This window comes from Haliotis asinina, chromosome 11 (assembly GCF_037392515.1).
Source record: "Haliotis asinina isolate JCU_RB_2024 chromosome 11, JCU_Hal_asi_v2, whole genome shotgun sequence".
NCBI classification, from domain to species: Eukaryota; Metazoa; Mollusca; class Gastropoda; order Lepetellida; family Haliotidae; genus Haliotis; species Haliotis asinina.
In genome coordinates, this window is record NC_090290.1 from 49,666,128 (window position 1) to 49,684,371 (window position 18,244).

The window sequence follows — 18,244 nt, forward strand, 5'->3', positions numbered from 1 at the left end:
TGAACATACTTTCATCCATTCACAACCTCCAAAACATGGGAAAAGGTAAATTTTGAGTAAAAGTAAATATTCTCACCCATGGGCCAAATGGTTTTCGCCCATGGGCGAGACTTTTTGAAAAATCACTCTAAATTAGCCGAATTAAGTCAAAATAAGCTTAATTTCGTGTCAAGACAATAATAAATACACGTTCATTCATTGAAAAGCTGCAAAGCCTGGGAAAAACATGTAGTTTCAATGAAATTAATTATTCTCGTTCATGGGCCAATATGTTTTTCACCCATGGGTGAGATTTTTAAAAATCGCTGTCAGTTAGCAGAGTCAAGTCACAACAAGCTGAAATTTGTGTCATGATACTTATCAACATTTTTTCATTCATTTACAACCTCCAAAACATTTATTCTGGATGAAATTAAACACTTTCGCCCATTGGCCACTGTTCGCCCATGGGCGTGCCCATGGGCGAGCGAGTTTAAATTTTGAGTTTTCGAAAAAAATTTTTTTCATTTTTTCATCCTTAGCACATATACATAACAGCTGTATGTTTAATTTTGCGAAATCCCTTGTGAGAGAGTGGCCACAGTGCTAAGAGTTTCTGGACTTTTGTGAGTCCAGAATTAAATTGTGACGTGTTAAGACCTTTCTATAACAAAAGAAAACAAAACAGTCACAAAAGTCACAATGTCACACATCTTTGACAACAGTTTGGCCTATGTTTTGTCTATCATGTCTAGGCTTCATATTGATGCAATAAAAGACTTTTTATCCCTTACGACTTGCCTGAAACTGATAATTGAAACTTAAAGGTGAACGTTACCATATATGGAATGCTCCCTGCGTCGAAAATTGTCGCCGGCGGTGTTGTCTCTGTGTAACCAATTGGTGTGAGTCACAATTTGTGCGCAAGATATTAGTAAAGAGTGTTCCATAGGACAGAACTCTGTTTGTCCGTGTTTGCCATATATGGAATGCTCCCTGCGTCGAAAATTGTCGCCGGCGGTGTTGTCTCTGTGTAACCAATTGGTGTCAGTCACAATTTGTGCGTAAGATATTAGTAAAGAGTGTTCCATAGGACAGAACTCTGTTTGTCCGTGTTTCTGTCTGTCTGACTGTGTGTACGTTGCCATATATGGAATGCTCCCTGCGTCGAAAATTGTCGCCGGCGGTGTTGTCTCTGTGTAACCAATTGGTGTCAGTCACAATTTGTGCGCAAGATATTAGTAAAGAGTGTTCCATAGGACAGAACTCTGTTTGTCCGTGTTTCTGTCTGTCTGACTGTGTGTACGTTGCCATATATGGAATGCTCCCTGCGTCGAAAATTGTCGCCGGCGGTGTTGTCTCTGTGTAACCAATTGGTGTGAGTCACAATTTGTGCGTAAGATATTAGTAAAGAGTGTTCCATAGGACAGAACTCTGTTTGTCCGTGTTTCTGTCTGTCTGACTGTGTGTACGTTGCCATATATGGAATGCTCCCTGCGTCGAAAATTGTCGCCGGCGGTGTTGTCTCTGTGTAACCAATTGGTGTCAGTCACAATTTGTGCGTAAGATATTAGTAAAGAGTGTTCCATAGGACAGAACTCTGTTTGTCCGTGTTTCTGTCTGTCTGACTGTGTGTACGTTGCCATATATGGAATGCTCCCTGCGTCGAAAATTGTCGCCGGCGGTGTTGTCTCTGTGTAACCAATTGGTGTCAGTCACAATTTGTGCGTAAGATATTAGTAAAGAGTGTTCCATAGGACAGAACTCTGTTTGTCCGTGTTTCTGTCTGTCTGACTGTGTGTACGTTGCCATATATGGAATGCTCCCTGCGTCGAAAATTGTCGCCGGCGGTGTTGTCTCTGTGTAACCAATTGGTGTCAGTCACAATTTGTGCGTAAGATATTAGTAAAGAGTGTTCCATAGGACAGAACTCTGTTTGTCCGTGTTTCTGTCTGTCTGACTGTGTGTACGTTGCCATATATGGAATGCTCCCTGCGTCGAAAATTGTCGCCGGCGGTGTTGTCTCTGTGTAACCAATTGGTGTCAGTCACAATTTGTGCGTAAGATATTAGTAAAGAGTGTTCCATAGGACAGAACTCTGTTTGTCCGTGTTTCTGTCTGTCTGACTGTGTGTACGTTGCCATATATGGAATGCTCCCTGCGTCGAAAATTGTCGCCGGCGGTGTTGTCTCTGTGTAACCAATTGGTGTCAGTCACAATTTGTGCGCAAGATATTAGTAAAGAGTGTTCCATAGGACAGAACTCTGTTTGTCCGTGTTTCTGTCTGTCTGACTGTGTGTACGTTGCCATATATGGAATGCTCCCTGCGTCGAAAATTGTCGCCGGCGGTGTTGTCTCTGTGTAACCAATTGGTGTGAGTCACAATTTGTGCGTAAGATATTAGTAAAGAGTGTTCCATAGGACAGAACTCTGTTTGTCCGTGTTTCTGTCTGTCTGACTGTGTGTACGTTGCCATATATGGAATGCTCCCTGCGTCGAAAATTGTCGCCGGCGGTGTTGTCTCTGTGTAACCAATTGGTGTCAGTCACAATTTGTGCGTAAGATATTAGTAAAGAGTGTTCCATAGGACAGAACTCTGTTTGTCCGTGTTTCTGTCTGTCTGACTGTGTGTACGTTGCCATATATGGAATGCTCCCTGCGTCGAAAATTGTCGCCGGCGGTGTTGTCTCTGTGTAACCAATTGGTGTCAGTCACAATTTGTGCGTAAGATATTAGTAAAGAGTGTTCCATAGGACAGAACTCTGTTTGTCCGTGTTTCTGTCTGTCTGACTGTGTGTACGTTGCCATATATGGAATGCTCCCTGCGTCGAAAATTGTCGCCGGCGGTGTTGTCTCTGTGTAACCAATTGGTGTCAGTCACAATTTGTGCGTAAGATATTAGTAAAGAGTGTTCCATAGGACAGAACTCTGTTTGTCCGTGTTTCTGTCTGTCTGACTGTGTGTACGTTGCCATATATGGAATGCTCCCTGCGTCGAAAATTGTCGCCGGCGGTGTTGTCTCTGTGTAACCAATTGGTGTCAGTCACAATTTGTGCGTAAGATATTAGTAAAGAGTGTTCCATAGGACAGAACTCTGTTTGTCCGTGTTTCTGTCTGTCTGACTGTGTGTACGTTGCCATATATGGAATGCTCCCTGCGTCGAAAATTGTCGCCGGCGGTGTTGTCTCTGTGTAACCAATTGGTGTCAGTCACAATTTGTGCGTAAGATATTAGTAAAGAGTGTTCCATAGGACAGAACTCTGTTTGTCCGTGTTTCTGTCTGTCTGACTGTGTGTACGTTGCCATATATGGAATGCTCCCTGCGTCGAAAATTGTCGCCGGCGGTGTTGTCTCTGTGTAACCAATTGGTGTCAGTCACAATTTGTGCGCAAGATATTAGTAAAGAGTGTTCCATAGGACAGAACTCTGTTTGTCCGTGTTTCTGTCTGTCTGACTGTGTGTACGTTGCCATATATGGAATGCTCCCTGCGTCGAAAATTGTCGCCGGCGGTGTTGTCTCTGTGTAACCAATTGGTGTGAGTCACAATTTGTGCGTAAGATATTAGTAAAGAGTGTTCCATAGGACAGAACTCTGTTTGTCCGTGTTTCTGTCTGTCTGACTGTGTGTACGTTGCCATATATGGAATGCTCCCTGCGTCGAAAATTGTCGCCGGCGGTGTTGTCTCTGTGTAACCAATTGGTGTCAGTCACAATTTGTGCGTAAGATATTAGTAAAGAGTGTTCCATAGGACAGAACTCTGTTTGTCCGTGTTTCTGTCTGTCTGACTGTGTGTACGTTGCCATATATGGAATGCTCCCTGCGTCGAAAATTGTCGCCGGCGGTGTTGTCTCTGTGTAACCAATTGGTGTCAGTCACAATTTGTGCGTAAGATATTAGTAAAGAGTGTTCCATAGGACAGAACTCTGTTTGTCCGTGTTTCTGTCTGTCTGACTGTGTGTACGTTGCCATATATGGAATGCTCCCTGCGTCGAAAATTGTCGCCGGCGGTGTTGTCTCTGTGTAACCAATTGGTGTCAGTCACAATTTGTGCGCAAGATATTAGTAAAGAGTGTTCCATAGGACAGAACTCTGTTTGTCCGTGTTTCTGTCTGTCTGACTGTGTGTACGTTGCCATATATGGAATGCTCCCTGCGTCGAAAATTGTCGCCGGCGGTGTTGTCTCTGTGTAACCAATTGGTGTCAGTCACAATTTGTGCGTAAGATATTATGCTTGGACGTATATGTGAAGCTGTTTGAACTAACCCAGACTTTAGCTTCTTGAGAGGCATATGATGTGGTGAATATATCAGACGAATATATGGTTGACATGTTCTGGCGCGACCTCTTTCCTGAGTGAGTGAGTGAGTGAGTTTAGTTTTACGCCGCACTCAGCAATATTCCAGCTATATGGCGGCGGTCTGTAAATAATCGAGTCTGGACCAGACAATCCAGTGATCAAGAACATGAGCATCGATCTGCGCAATTGGGAACCGATGACATGCGTCAACCAAGTCAGCAAGCCTGACCACCCGATCCCGTTAGTCGCCTCTTACGACAAGCTGAGTCGCCTTTTATGGCATGCATGGGTTGCTGAAGGCCTATTCTACCCCGGGACCTTCACGGGTCACCTCTTTCCTCGTCTTCAGGGTCGAGTTAGGCCGAACAGACACTGGACACTTTTAACTGAGGCTATCTTGGGTATTGAGGGTGAAAAGGGCTGCTTCGCTTTTGCCGACCAGGTATCTTTTTGTAATAAAATGATATTTAGTAGATATAATACTAATTTGTACAGAAATGAAAAAGTTATATTACCCAAAGTATTTAACTTGCTTTGTATAATGATGCTAAACACAACTTTAATTAACTTACCTTAATTAACTTCCACTCTGCTTGTCATTTTACACCTTTATATATATCATCTCATAAATCAAAAATTGACTTAGGTCGATAATTAAACATTCATAGAAATAATAGATTGTGTGACTTTTGTAATGAACATGACGATTCTGTAATTGAAGATGAATATCACTTTATTTGTGTGTGTAAAAAGCAGGAAGTCTATAGCGTCAAATAAAGTTATACAAGAAATTACTTTGGGGAGTGTCCGTCAAATTACAAATTTATAAAGCTGTTGCAGTCTACTGATAAAAATAATCTATTGTACGTAGCATAATTCATTAAAGAATGCATGTATCATAAGTAATTCATGTCCCGCCTCATATTCGGGCCAAGCCGGACCGAACACCTGTGGCATAGCAACATGTTGGGATTATACGTACACACACACAGTCAGACAGACAGACAGAGACACGGACAAACAGAGTTATGTCCATTGGAACACTCTATACTAATATCTTGAGCACAAATTGTGACTGACACCAATTGCTTACACAGAGACAACACCGCCGGCGACAATTTTCGACGCAGGGAGCATTCCATATATGGCAACGTTCACCTCTAAGTTTCAATTATCAGTTTCAGGCAAGTCGTAAGGGATAAAAAGTCTTTTACTGCATCAATATGAAGCCTGAGGTGATGGATATAAGGGGGGAAAAATCAATGAAACAGTAGTGGTACAAATGGACATATATGGAGATTATGACATAGTCCATTACACAATGTTTTGAAGTTATGGACAATGAAGAAGAATTAGAGGCCGTACACACCGAAAGATATGCTACAAGATGGACATACACAGGTTTTATACAATTTGGTTACGTAGTAAGTATACTGTTGGTTATACCATTAGTGGCCTGAAGAAAATGGACATAAATGTGGGTTTGAGGATAGACTGTGGACCCATTTTTGACAATATAAACTAATAACATATATACACGGTGCTACAATGACAATAAGTGATAAACGAATCTTGTGTAAAATGCGTGATAGCCAGTGATGTAGGTGCAAGACCACCATTGGTGTGTATGTTGTGTGTTTACTAGCAGACTTCCGTGTAGGTACTACGAAAAGAGACATTTAGAAGGGGTGGGGTGTGGGGTGTGTGTGGGGGGGGGGGGGAGGGGATAGGGGCAGCATAACTATTTTTATTTAGTGAAGGGCCTAACCAGTTCCAGTTAAACCTTGCCACTAAGAGATGGGTGGAGGCTGATTGGGGTGGCTGGTTGATTTTCTACATAAAAATGTATATAGTTCTAGAATACGTTTTAAAATAAATAGGTGTATATGTGGGAAAAGAAAAGAGGAAACAAGTACTTAACCAGACTTATATTTCAGTAGAGCAGTGGCCGTTTACATATTGGTTTTATGCATTCACTCTTTATACGGCCGTCTTTGCACCCATTCATCCTCAATCCAGGACTACTCTGCTCGTATCACCTGTTACCACTTTATGACGTCATTCATCTACACAAATTTTCCTTAGGTTAGCTGGTCCTATACTACCGGGACTTCCGAAAGAGTGAATGATCGCTTTTAACAATCTCCCATGGGTATCGAACACGCCTGTGGACCCGTCCGTGGCCAAGGGACAGGTTAGACGGTGGAATCCATCAGCTAACCCTGCCGCAGAGCGACAAACACTTGGTGTCTCTCCGGGGTCACAGGCAATGGCGTGATGGCTCTTTTGCCTGTGGTTGCCCTGTACCCGATTTCCCACAGCTGACACCTCCTCTCGTCACTAATCTCCTACTTCCTTCATCGTACTACAACTACTGGTGTCTCTCCACTGTGCCCAGGCAATGGCATGATGGCTCTTTTGTCTGTGGTTGCCCTGTACCTGGTTCCGACAGCTAACACCCCCTTCTCTCTTCACTACTCTACTACTTCCTCATGCATACTCATTCATAACCCCTACACATCAATCATTCTTCACTCATCACTCATTGAGGGTTCATATTGTGAGTTTTAACTCTGTATATGTTCCCTTCTTCCTTACATTTCTAGTGCCTAAACATTAGTACTTTTTAGACTTTTACCATGCTTTGTGTCCTGAGGATTTCTATGGACAGTTTAGATATAAAGACAAAATGCGTGCGTAATTACACTGAATCAGATTGCTTAAATGGTGTAGAATGACAGCTACAACGTGGTGAAGTGTGTAGTATTCATTTGGGTATGTAATAAGGAGATGAGCAAAATTCTGTCTGATAACTAACTAATCAATATGTACATAGCAGATAGTATTTGAGAACCAATATATACAGAACATTGTGTTTCATTATATACATTTGGGCGTTAGTCATTCATTTTGATTCCGCATTAGTTGTTCTGGGAGTTATTTTGGGGGTTTCTGTTTGTCTTCTTAGTTATATATAATTATCATTTAGCTTCTCCATGCTAGCCTGAGTGACATGTACAGTGACGGACTGACCATTTGTAAAATGGGGGTTCCATGCCAAACAACTGGGAATAGGGAGAGTACCCGTGAATTAGAGAAGGTAAAGAGGACTCATTTGTGCACGACAGTAATGACAAGGGTGTTGGGGGAGGAACGAAAATACGTGTAACCCCTTACAATAAAATGTGAGTGGGGTCGATATTTGATAGAGCGCTGGTGGTCACGGTTGACCGTATCGTCGTTTGGTCAAGGACGTGACGTAACAGAGCGGATAATTTGTCGACTGTGTGGCAAGTATAATAGCATGATTAAGTACCTTTCGTTACAATATGGAGAGCAGAAAACTGATACTACAGACATTTGAAATAAGATCCTATAGTGGCTATGGGTAGTTCTTCTGTTGCTTTCCAAAACAGCAGTTCGCAAACAAAAATGCCGGAAGTACTTTGTTATATTGTAGCAGATGGATATTTGTCCTACATATTGGTAAGACTAAGCGACAATTTGGCAGTAATGCCTTAAATAAACCCACAAATATTACGTTCAATGATTTATACATATCTTGAGATGCCTTTTCAGAAAAATAATTAATTTGCAAAATCTTTGTAAACGTCGTGGAATCAGGCTACGAGGTGCATGTATAAATTGACAAGCTTGTCAGCAAATCCATCTCAAATTTTCAGAATTCACTCTTAAATTATTATTATCATTTCTTTCTATTAACTGCTAAATCACTCCCCTTTCTAACAACATGCCATTGTTGTCAACTTGGTCTTAATTTGGTGGCAGTACAGATGAATGTGGTAGGTCATTGTTGTTTCTACAGATAATCTGATGGGTAGGGAGTTTCGGACAGGTAACAGGTAAGAGGTCTCTCGTGCACGAAACGTTTAATGTATAATCATGACATTTTAACAAATAGACCGGTTGTATATGACATATGTAACACGGATAAAGTAAGCATGCAGTGGCAAAAATGCTTACCAAATTGGATGTGGAATAGACTATCTGAATAGTTCACAGGATAACAGTTCTAGCACATTGAATTTGAGTGGTCTCCTATCTAGTCCTGTTGGGGTGTGACACAGCCGGTCGTTGAAGAGACTTGACATGGGGTCGTGGTCCTGTTGGGTGTTGCGGGGTTGATCCTGTTGGTGAAGTAAATCGGCTCTTGTCTTTGGGGATAGTAGCAGTGCTTGGTCCTGCACGCAATTGTGCCTGACTTATGAAGTTACATCGTCGTTCAAATTCACGCACTGACATGAAGATACAGTAAGGTGGCAGTCACAGCACGAGTGAAAGTATAATATTAAAGCAGTGAAGAATGTCCATATGGTGAGGCCACAAAGGTGGGCAACTGAGACAGGTCCTGGGACTGTAGTTTACATGAGGCACAAAGGTACTTGGGAGGCGATGACAATGTTGACGAGGTGATGGTGAGCAACGGCGAACAGTCTTGATTTTGCCCAAATGTAGATAATAAATTTGGCGTTGTGGACCCCAGACAAAGTATACAGTTCAGCACTAACCTTCTGCTTTGGTCTTGTCTGCTTGGTGTGAAGAGGCACCGAGATCTGTCTCCACAAGTATCGCACGGAGAGATGTAAGGTTTTACTTATTCCTTCAGTACCTCACTGGAGGTTAGGATGGTTGTACTTAGGGGTGGCGGTGCTGTGTCTCTCCCGTGGATGTCTAGTGCATGAACGACACAAGTCTGTCTCGGGTCCACAACTCTTTATTCTCCCGGCCCTATTGTCTGAGCCGTTATATATACACAGGGTTGGTCAATCTTGGTCTTTGTTCTAGCTGTTCACCCTTAGCTCCTGGTCAGTGATCGGTTATCGGTAATTATCTTAATTTGGCCCCTAATTACTAATTGGCAAGAATGTGCACTGCAGATGGTGTCTTGACGTGATTGCTTTTAAACTAAAAGTGCTTTGTGGTTCAACTTCTTTATTATACAAGGTCACAACGTTTCGAGACAGATTCTAGTCTCTTCTTCAAGTGAAGTGAGGGTAAAACTAAAACAATGGAAGAAGAGACACACCAACAGCTTCCCTTCCTTGACATTCTTCTCCACCGACGCCAACAATCCATAGCCACCAGTGTTTACCGCAAACCAACACATACGGATCAGTATATTCATCACCAGTCCAACCATCATCCCCAGATCAAGAAAGGCATAGTCGCTACCCTGGCACGAAGAGCAAAAGCGGTTTGCAGCCCAGACAGCCTCCACAGCGAATTAAAGCACCTGAAATCAACCTTCCAAGACCTTAACGAGTACCCGCCCCATCTAGTCAGCAACACCATCACCAAGACCCTGAAAGAAACTCCCAAGTCAACTAAACCAGAACCTTCCCCCATCAGAATTAACATACCATACCATGGTGAGATAAGTCATCGCATCAGCCATCTCATCAAGAAAACAACAGGAATACACGTCACCTTCCGTAGCGACACCAACCTGAAAACGCTACTATCAGCTAATGGACGCGGGCCAACAACACCTAAATGCAACAATCCAGCAGGACGCATCTACCGGATCCAGTGCAGTTGTAAAGAGACATATATTGGTGAAACTGGTCGACCACTGGCTATCAGGTTAAAAGAACACAAAACATCAGTTTAAAATTTGGATCAGAAGTCTGCTGTATGTGAACACATCATGCAAAACCCCAATCATAAGATTGTTTGGGACAACACCAGGACATTAGTTAGGAACGCCAATGACTTTAAAAAACGGAAGCTCCTAGAAGTCATTGCAATCAAGCGGAACAATCCCTCAATCAACAGAGACGGAGGTGTTTACTTACCCAATGCATGGAACCACCTTATGCTCAGTGACTAATCTTTATCCAAACATCTTTACCTGTAACTCGTTAACCTAATCAACACAAGCCTGCACACCAATCAGTTTAAGCCTGTACATAAGTTGAAGCCTGTACATCAATCAATCGAAGCCTGTACATCAATTAATACAAACCTGTATATCTTGTTACCCATTGTTATCAGTCTACTGTTATGTGTATATATACTACAACCCTTTAGTTTTACCCTCACTTCACCTGAAGAAGAGACTAGAATCTGTCTCGAAACGTTGTGACCTTGTATAATAAAGAAGTTGAACCACAAAGCACTTTTAGTTTGATTCCTCCAACTTCTAAGTGCCTTTGAAACAACTTAGTGATTGCTTTTGTTTATACTGGGGTGGCTAATGCATGTAAGAACTTGGTCGTTCTGTCAGTGCTGTCTTTGGCGGCCAGCACGTGTATGCTCAGTTGGGAGACCGGCTGGACAACGATTAGTCGCCCGCAACTATAACGACTATTACCCGGGGACAATGGTGTGTCACTGACCAGTGCTATATATCAATTACCCAACCCGCTTAGTGAGTGTGGGCCAGCTGGCCTCCTCTACTCGGGATTTCTGCAAGTAAACTGACTTAATGATGGGGGACCAGCTAGGTTCTTGATAATGTGCCTTGGATACAAAGCAGGAGAGATAAACATTTTATTACTTATTTAGTTCTTGAAGTATTATGGGATTGATCTAGAAGGTCGTGTTGTATTATGTTCATTCTATGGTGACACGTATAACACTTGAATAATTACATTAACAAATTTGGTTCAGTGAAATTTAGCTAGTGCTGTTGATGATAATTCTGTTATGGCTTGTTGCACGAATATGTTACAACATTAGTACTGTCTTCTTTAGTGTATTTATGTATGCATGTATGTGTGCGTGCGTGCGTGCGTGCGTGCGTGCGTGCATGTGTATATCTATGTATATTTATTCATGTTACGACAGCTGAGAGAGAAGTAAATCCCTGGTTTATAAATCCCTCAGTCTGTAGTGATTGGGTGCTGTGCTCTTGAAGTCGTAAGCAATAGGCCAATCAGGCATAAGCTGTCTTGAACATATGAGTGGCCCAAGCTATACAATTTTACTGTACGGCATGTATTAAAATTTTGAAATCAAGCAAGAATTGAGTAGAAAAGCTATGCAAGTTTATCAAATTTAGTTCATCACAGCAAAATAGGATACACTATTTCATTACATTAAATATATACGGACGTGGAAAATACAGACATACATATGTAGCGGCCATAAAATCACGAGCTGGGATTGGAACACAGTCCTTCTGATCCGAAGTGGGACGCTCAAAAGGTTATCAGGCAAGTTGACAAGGTAAGAATGTCATTTGTTTGGTGAACACTATCCCTGCAACACATACATCACTCTCTTTCACTGCTTGAAAGTTACATTGCTGGGGTAACGTTCACAACTGAGGGAAGACAACTCTTTCTCGCTACAGTCTTCTTGTTCTGTAGGATGGTATTGACGTTGCGGTGTATCAAAGAAAAGTAACAGTTGTTGGTTATACCGTGCATGTAACGAAGACATGACATTATAATTTTATGCGTTGCCGGTATATTTAGAGCAGTGACGTGTGTAGGGTGCCGGTAGAAAATGGGACTGATTCGATATGACGCGTGTCGCTACTTGTATTCAAGAACCCCTGAAAACGTTTCATGTTGAATATCATTTCAAGCAGTGGTTTGGTTTTGACTGTTACGAGCGAATCATGTAATAAACGAATGAACACAGGGTTGCCCAGGGGCAAGAAATGGATCGTTATCAAATGATTATTACCTATATCAGTCACAAAATCATTCCCCTGGCAAATCAATTTCACAGTTGGACAAACCCTGGCTTTATATGGTCTCATAAGGATTGTAATATAGCTTATATAATGTAACCCTTTGCACACTCTTTGGCCTGTGTGTGAAATATTCACTGGCCTGCCAGCACGTGGCAGGTACAAATTCAGTCGGGCCAGTAAATCTCCAGTCACTGGCCCCGCTGGCTAGTGAGGTATCATGAGATCACTTCGTATGTATCACTCTCTCCGACTTGTTAACTTATAATACACTTTCAAATCATGCAAGATTATGGTCTGATAAAATATTCACCACTTTAGCAGCTTCATTAAGGAACCCTTGCCACATTCAGATTTCATGCTAGTGAATCATTTTATAAGCTAGTAACTTTCAGGCACGAGCCCGACTGGCTGGGAACATTTGGAAATTGTTTCGCGCACTGTCCATGACACCAGGTACCTTTCAAAGACCATGCAAATCACATAACAGTGCAAACTTAGCTTATTAACATGTCACATATTTTTACATATACATTTCGCCGACTAGTTGAAGAAAATAGCCGGCCTTTGAAACACGATTGTACATTGAAATTGCATCAAAATATATAATGTAAAACACATACAATACTATATCAATATAACCAAGATTATGATACATGAAATACAGTACAGCTGTACAGAACAATTGCACCTTGTAGATGGATAAAGCGCTTTGTGGATATTATTACATTGTTGTTAACTTGATTGACTGATATTACGAACGTTGTTTAAGACGACGTTCATAAGTATTGGAAACACCTGCCGCTAAAGCGTCACAGTTGATATTATCTTGCATTATAGAAATGAAAAGGGATGAGGTAGGTAATAGTAACAGTGGATTACTCGAACACTAATTAATGATATCAGCACGGATATCTGAATAGAGGTTTCATTTCACCAGAAAGTGCAATTCATCCACAATATCGCCAAGATCACATTTGCAAATTCATTTGTGGGGTGAGTGAGTTTAGTTTTACGCCACACTCAGCAATATTCCTGCTATATGGCGGCGGTCTGTAAATAATTGAGTCTGGACCAGACAATCCAGTGATCAACAACATGAGCATCGATCTGCGCAATTGTCAACCAAGTCAGTAAGCTCGACCACCCGATCCCGTTAGTCGCCTCTTACAACAAGCATTGTCGCCTTTTATGGCAAGCATTGGTTGCTGAAGGTCTATTCTACCCCGGGACCTTCATGGGTCCATTTGTGGAGAGGAATTGGGGGACGCCTGAATCTTCCCATTTCGATTTCAAGAGAGAGGGTACTGCACCGCAGTTTTGCTAATAAACTACGACGACGTAGGTTACATATCGAGCTTAGCTCAGTTTCAGCCTTTAGACTGAACAATCTGTATGTATGTAATGTATTTCCACTGGTTAAAACTTGGTCGTTCATTAACTGATTCACTCTCGTAAGCCTAAGATCTCGTACGTTTTCCCGTAGCCATTGTGCCTCCTATACTGTAACACAGGAGCTACGGGCGTTACGAGAAACATTACGAAATCTTACGCTTTGAGAGCATTGTGAAACGGGGCCCGGTCTTTTATCGATATAAATCGGCGTGTGATATATTTCTAACTGCGGAGGTACTCAATCTAAGGGACTGCACCAAGTTCAAAACAGTGTTGTACCTTGATTTTAGAAAACCTTTCGACCAGTTGCTGACAGCACAGACGAGAAGGTCCGGATAGAGGGAGCAAAGGCTATTTTATTTATTCCACAAACGTGCGATATCTATCCGTCGAATAGTGACTCGCGACAACCAGCCCAGTTCCATCCTCACAACTAAATTCGACATTTTACGTCCGACTCCCAAGAAAAAAATCAACAGACACGATGATGACCATTACTCAAGCACCCATACTCACGTAGTCTCAAGATAAAGGCGCGGTACGATAGTGTGGGTTGCACAAGATAGGGTGTTGAAGACTGTTAATGGCAGTCCACCTACTGATTTACATTTGCTGAATATCACTCCTAGTGCCTTATTAGCAGATTTAGCAAGCTCCTTAGCAGTAACGTTTAGATTTAAGTGTTCCTGAAACAAATGTAGCAATCTGCAATAACACCACCTCCCTACCTTGCAGCCGAAAGAATAGACTACCACATGCATTTTCACACGTGTCAAGAATGGCCCTCTCAGGAATACTGCCAACACCACAGATGTCCTATTGACATCGTACCGAGGCGAGCACAACCACGCTGAAACCGATACCTTCCAGTCATCAGGAAGAGTGAGTTTTACACCGCATTCAGCAATATTCCAACTATTTGGCGGCGGTCTGTAAATAATCGACTCTGGACTAGACAATCCAGTGATCAACAACGTGAGCATCGATCAGCTCAATTTGGAACCGATGACATGTGTCAACCAAGTCAGCGAGCCCGACCACCCGATCCGCTAGTCGTCTTTTACTTCAGGCATAGTCGCCTTTTGTGGCACGTAAAGGTTGCTGAAAGCCTATTATACCCCGGATCCAGAAGAATTATCAGGTAGGTTTATTATATGACAAGGGCAAAGTCCTCATCTTCGCCACTAACAAGAAACTGCGGCTAGTGGCAGAAGCAACAGAGTGGCTCTACGATAGTACATTTGACACAATTTTAATATCCATCAATGTTTACTGGGATATACACCATGCATGCTTCCTTGGCTCCCTCATTGTATGGACTTCTGCCAACTAGGAGGGAAGCAATATGCACGTTTCATCATTTCCGAAGACTGATGAAATCTGAAGCCGCAGCTAGAACCGTCAAGTCCACGAGAGATCGTCACTGACTTTGAGGGTGCTGCTGACCAGGATACCCTCCTTACCATCTTCTTCACCATTCCGTACCATCTTCGCCATTCCTTACCGTCTTCTTCACCATTCCTTACCGTCTTCTTCACCATTCCTTACCGTCTTCTTCACCATTCCTCACCGTCGTCTTCTTCACCATTCCTTACCGTCTTCTTCACCATTCCTTACCGTCGTCTTCTTCACCATTCCGTACCATCTTCTTCACCATTCCTTACCATCTTCTTCACCATTCCTTACCGTCTTGTTCACCATTCCTTACCATCTTCTTCACCATTCCTTACCGTCTTCTTCACCATTCCTTACCGTCTTCTTCACCATTCCTTACCGTCGTCTTCTTCACCATTCCTTACCGTCTTCTTCACCATTCCTTACCATCTTCTTCACCATTCCGTACCATCTTCTTCACCATTCCTTACCATCTTCTTCACCATTCCTTACCGTCTTCTTCACCATTCCTTACCGTCGTCTTCTTCACCATTCCTTACCGTCTTCTTCACCATTCCTTACCGTCGTCTTCTTCACCATTCCTTACCGTCTTCTTCACCATTCCTTACCGTCGTCTTCTTCACCATTCCTTACCGTCTTCTTCACCATTCCGTACCGTCTTCTTCACCATTCCTTACCATCTTCTTCACCATTCCTTACCGTCTTCTTCACCATTCCTTACCGTCGTCTTCTTCACCATTCCTTACCGTCTTCTTCACCATTCCTTACCATCTTCTTCACCATTCCTTACCATCTTCTTCACCATTCCTTACCATCTTCTTCACCATTCCTTACCGTCTTCTTCACCATTCCTTACCGTCGTCTTCTTCACCATTCCTTACCGTCTTCTTCACCATTCCTTACCGTCTTCTTCACCATTCCTTACCGTCTTCTTCACCATTCCTTACCGTCTTCTTCACCATTCCTTACCGTCGTCTTCTTCACCATTCCTTACCGTCTTCTTCACCATTCCTTACCGTCTTCTTCACCATTCCGTACCATCTTCTTCACCATTCCGTACCATCTTCTTCACCATTCCGTACCATCTTCTTCACCATTCCGTACCATCTTCTTACCATCTTCTTCACCATTCCTTACCGTCTTCTTCACCATTCCTTACCGTCGTCTTCTTCACCATTCCTTACCGTCTTCTTCACCATTCCTTACCGTCTTCTTCACCATTCCTTACCATCTTCTTCACCATTCCGTACCATCTTCTTCACCATTCCGTACCATCTTCTTCACCATTCCTTACCGTCTTCTTCACCATTCCGTACCATCTTCTTCACCATTCCTTACCATCTTCTTCACCATTCCGTACCATCTTCTTCACCATTCCGTACCATCTTCTTCACCATTCCTTACCATCTTCGCCATTCCTTACCGTCTTCTTCATCTTGCCATTTTCTTCACCATTCCTTACCGTCTTCTTCACCATTCCGTACCATCTTCTTCACCATTCCTTACCATCTTCTTCACCATTCCTTACCGTCTTCTTCACCATTCCTTACCGTCGTCTTCTTCACCATTCCTTACCGTCTTCTTCACCATTCCTTACCGTCGTCTTCTTCACCATTCCTTACCGTCTTCTTCACCATTCCTTACCGTCGTCTTCTTCACCATTCCTTACCGTCTTCTTCACCATTCCGTACCGTCTTCTTCACCATTCCTTACCATCTTCTTCACCATTCCTTACCGTCTTCTTCACCATTCCTTACCGTCGTCTTCTTCACCATTCCTTACCGTCTTCTTCACCATTCCTTACCATCTTCTTCACCATTCCTTACCATCTTCTTCACCATTCCTTACCATCTTCTTCACCATTCCTTACCGTCTTCTTCACCATTCCTTACCGTCGTCTTCTTCACCATTCCTTACCGTCTTCTTCACCATTCCTTACCGTCTTCTTCACCATTCCTTACCGTCTTCTTCACCATTCCTTACCGTCTTCTTCACCATTCCTTACCGTCGTCTTCTTCACCATTCCTTACCGTCTTCTTCACCATTCCTTACCGTCTTCTTCACCATTCCGTACCATCTTCTTCACCATTCCGTACCATCTTCTTCACCATTCCGTACCATCTTCTTCACCATTCCGTACCATCTTCTTCACCATTCCTTACCATCTTCTTCACCATTCCTTACCGTCTTCTTCACCATTCCTTACCGTCTTCTTCACCATTCCTTACCATCTTCTTCACCATTCCTTACCATCTTCTTCACCATTCCGTACCATCTTCTTCACCATTCCTTACCATCTTCTTCACCATTCCGTACCATCTTCTTCACCATTCCTTACCGTCTTCTTCACCATTCCTTACCGTCTTCTTCACCATTCCTTACCGTCTTCTTCACCATTCCTTGCCGTCGTCTTCTTCACCATTCCTTACCATCTTCTTCACCATTCCTTACCGTCGTCTTCTTCACCATTCCTTACTGTCTTCTTCACCATTCCTTACCGTCTTCTTCACCATTCCGTACCATCTTCTTCACCATTCCTTACCGTCTTCTTCACCATTCCTTACCGTCTTCTTCACCATTCCTCACCGTCGTCTTCTTCACCATTCCTTACCATCTTCTTCACCATTCCTTACCATCTTCTTCACCATTCCGTACCATCTTCTTCACCATTCCTTACCATCTTCTTCACCATTCCTTACCGTCTTCTTCACCATTCCTTACCGTCGTCTTCTTCACCATTCCTTACCGTCTTCTTCACCATTCCTTACCGTCTTCTTCACCATTCCTTACCGTCTTCTTCACCATTCCTTACCGTCGTCTTCTTCACCATTCCTTACCGTCTTCTTCACCATTCCTTACCGTCTTCTTCACCATTCCGTAGCATCTTCTTCACCATTCCGTACCATCTTCTTCACCATTCCGTACCATCTTCTTCACCATTCCTTACCATCTTCTTCACCATTCCTTACCATCTTCTTCACCATTCCGTACCATCTTCTTCACCATTCCTTACCGTCTTCTTCACCATTCCTTACCGTCTTCTTCACCATTCCTTACCGTCTTCTTCACCATTCCTTACCGTCGTCTTCTTCACCATTCCTTACCGTCTTCTTCACCATTCCGTACCGTCTTCTTCGCCATTCCGTACCATCTTCTTCACCATTCCTTACCATCTTCTTCACCATTCCTTACCGTCTTCTTCACCATTCCTTACCGTCGTCTTCTTCACCATTCCTTACCGTCTTCTTCACCATTCCTTACCGTCTTCTTCACCATTCCTTACCATCTTCTTCACCATTCCGTACCATCTTCTTCACCATTCCGTACCATCTTCTTCACCATTCCTTACCGTCTTCTTCACCATTCCGTACCATTTTCTTCACCATTCCTTACCATCTTCTTCACCATTCCGTACCATCTTCTTCACCATTCCGTACCATCTTCTTCACCATTCCTTACCATCTTCGCCATTCCTTACCGTCTTCTTCATCTTGCCATTTTCTTCACCATTCCT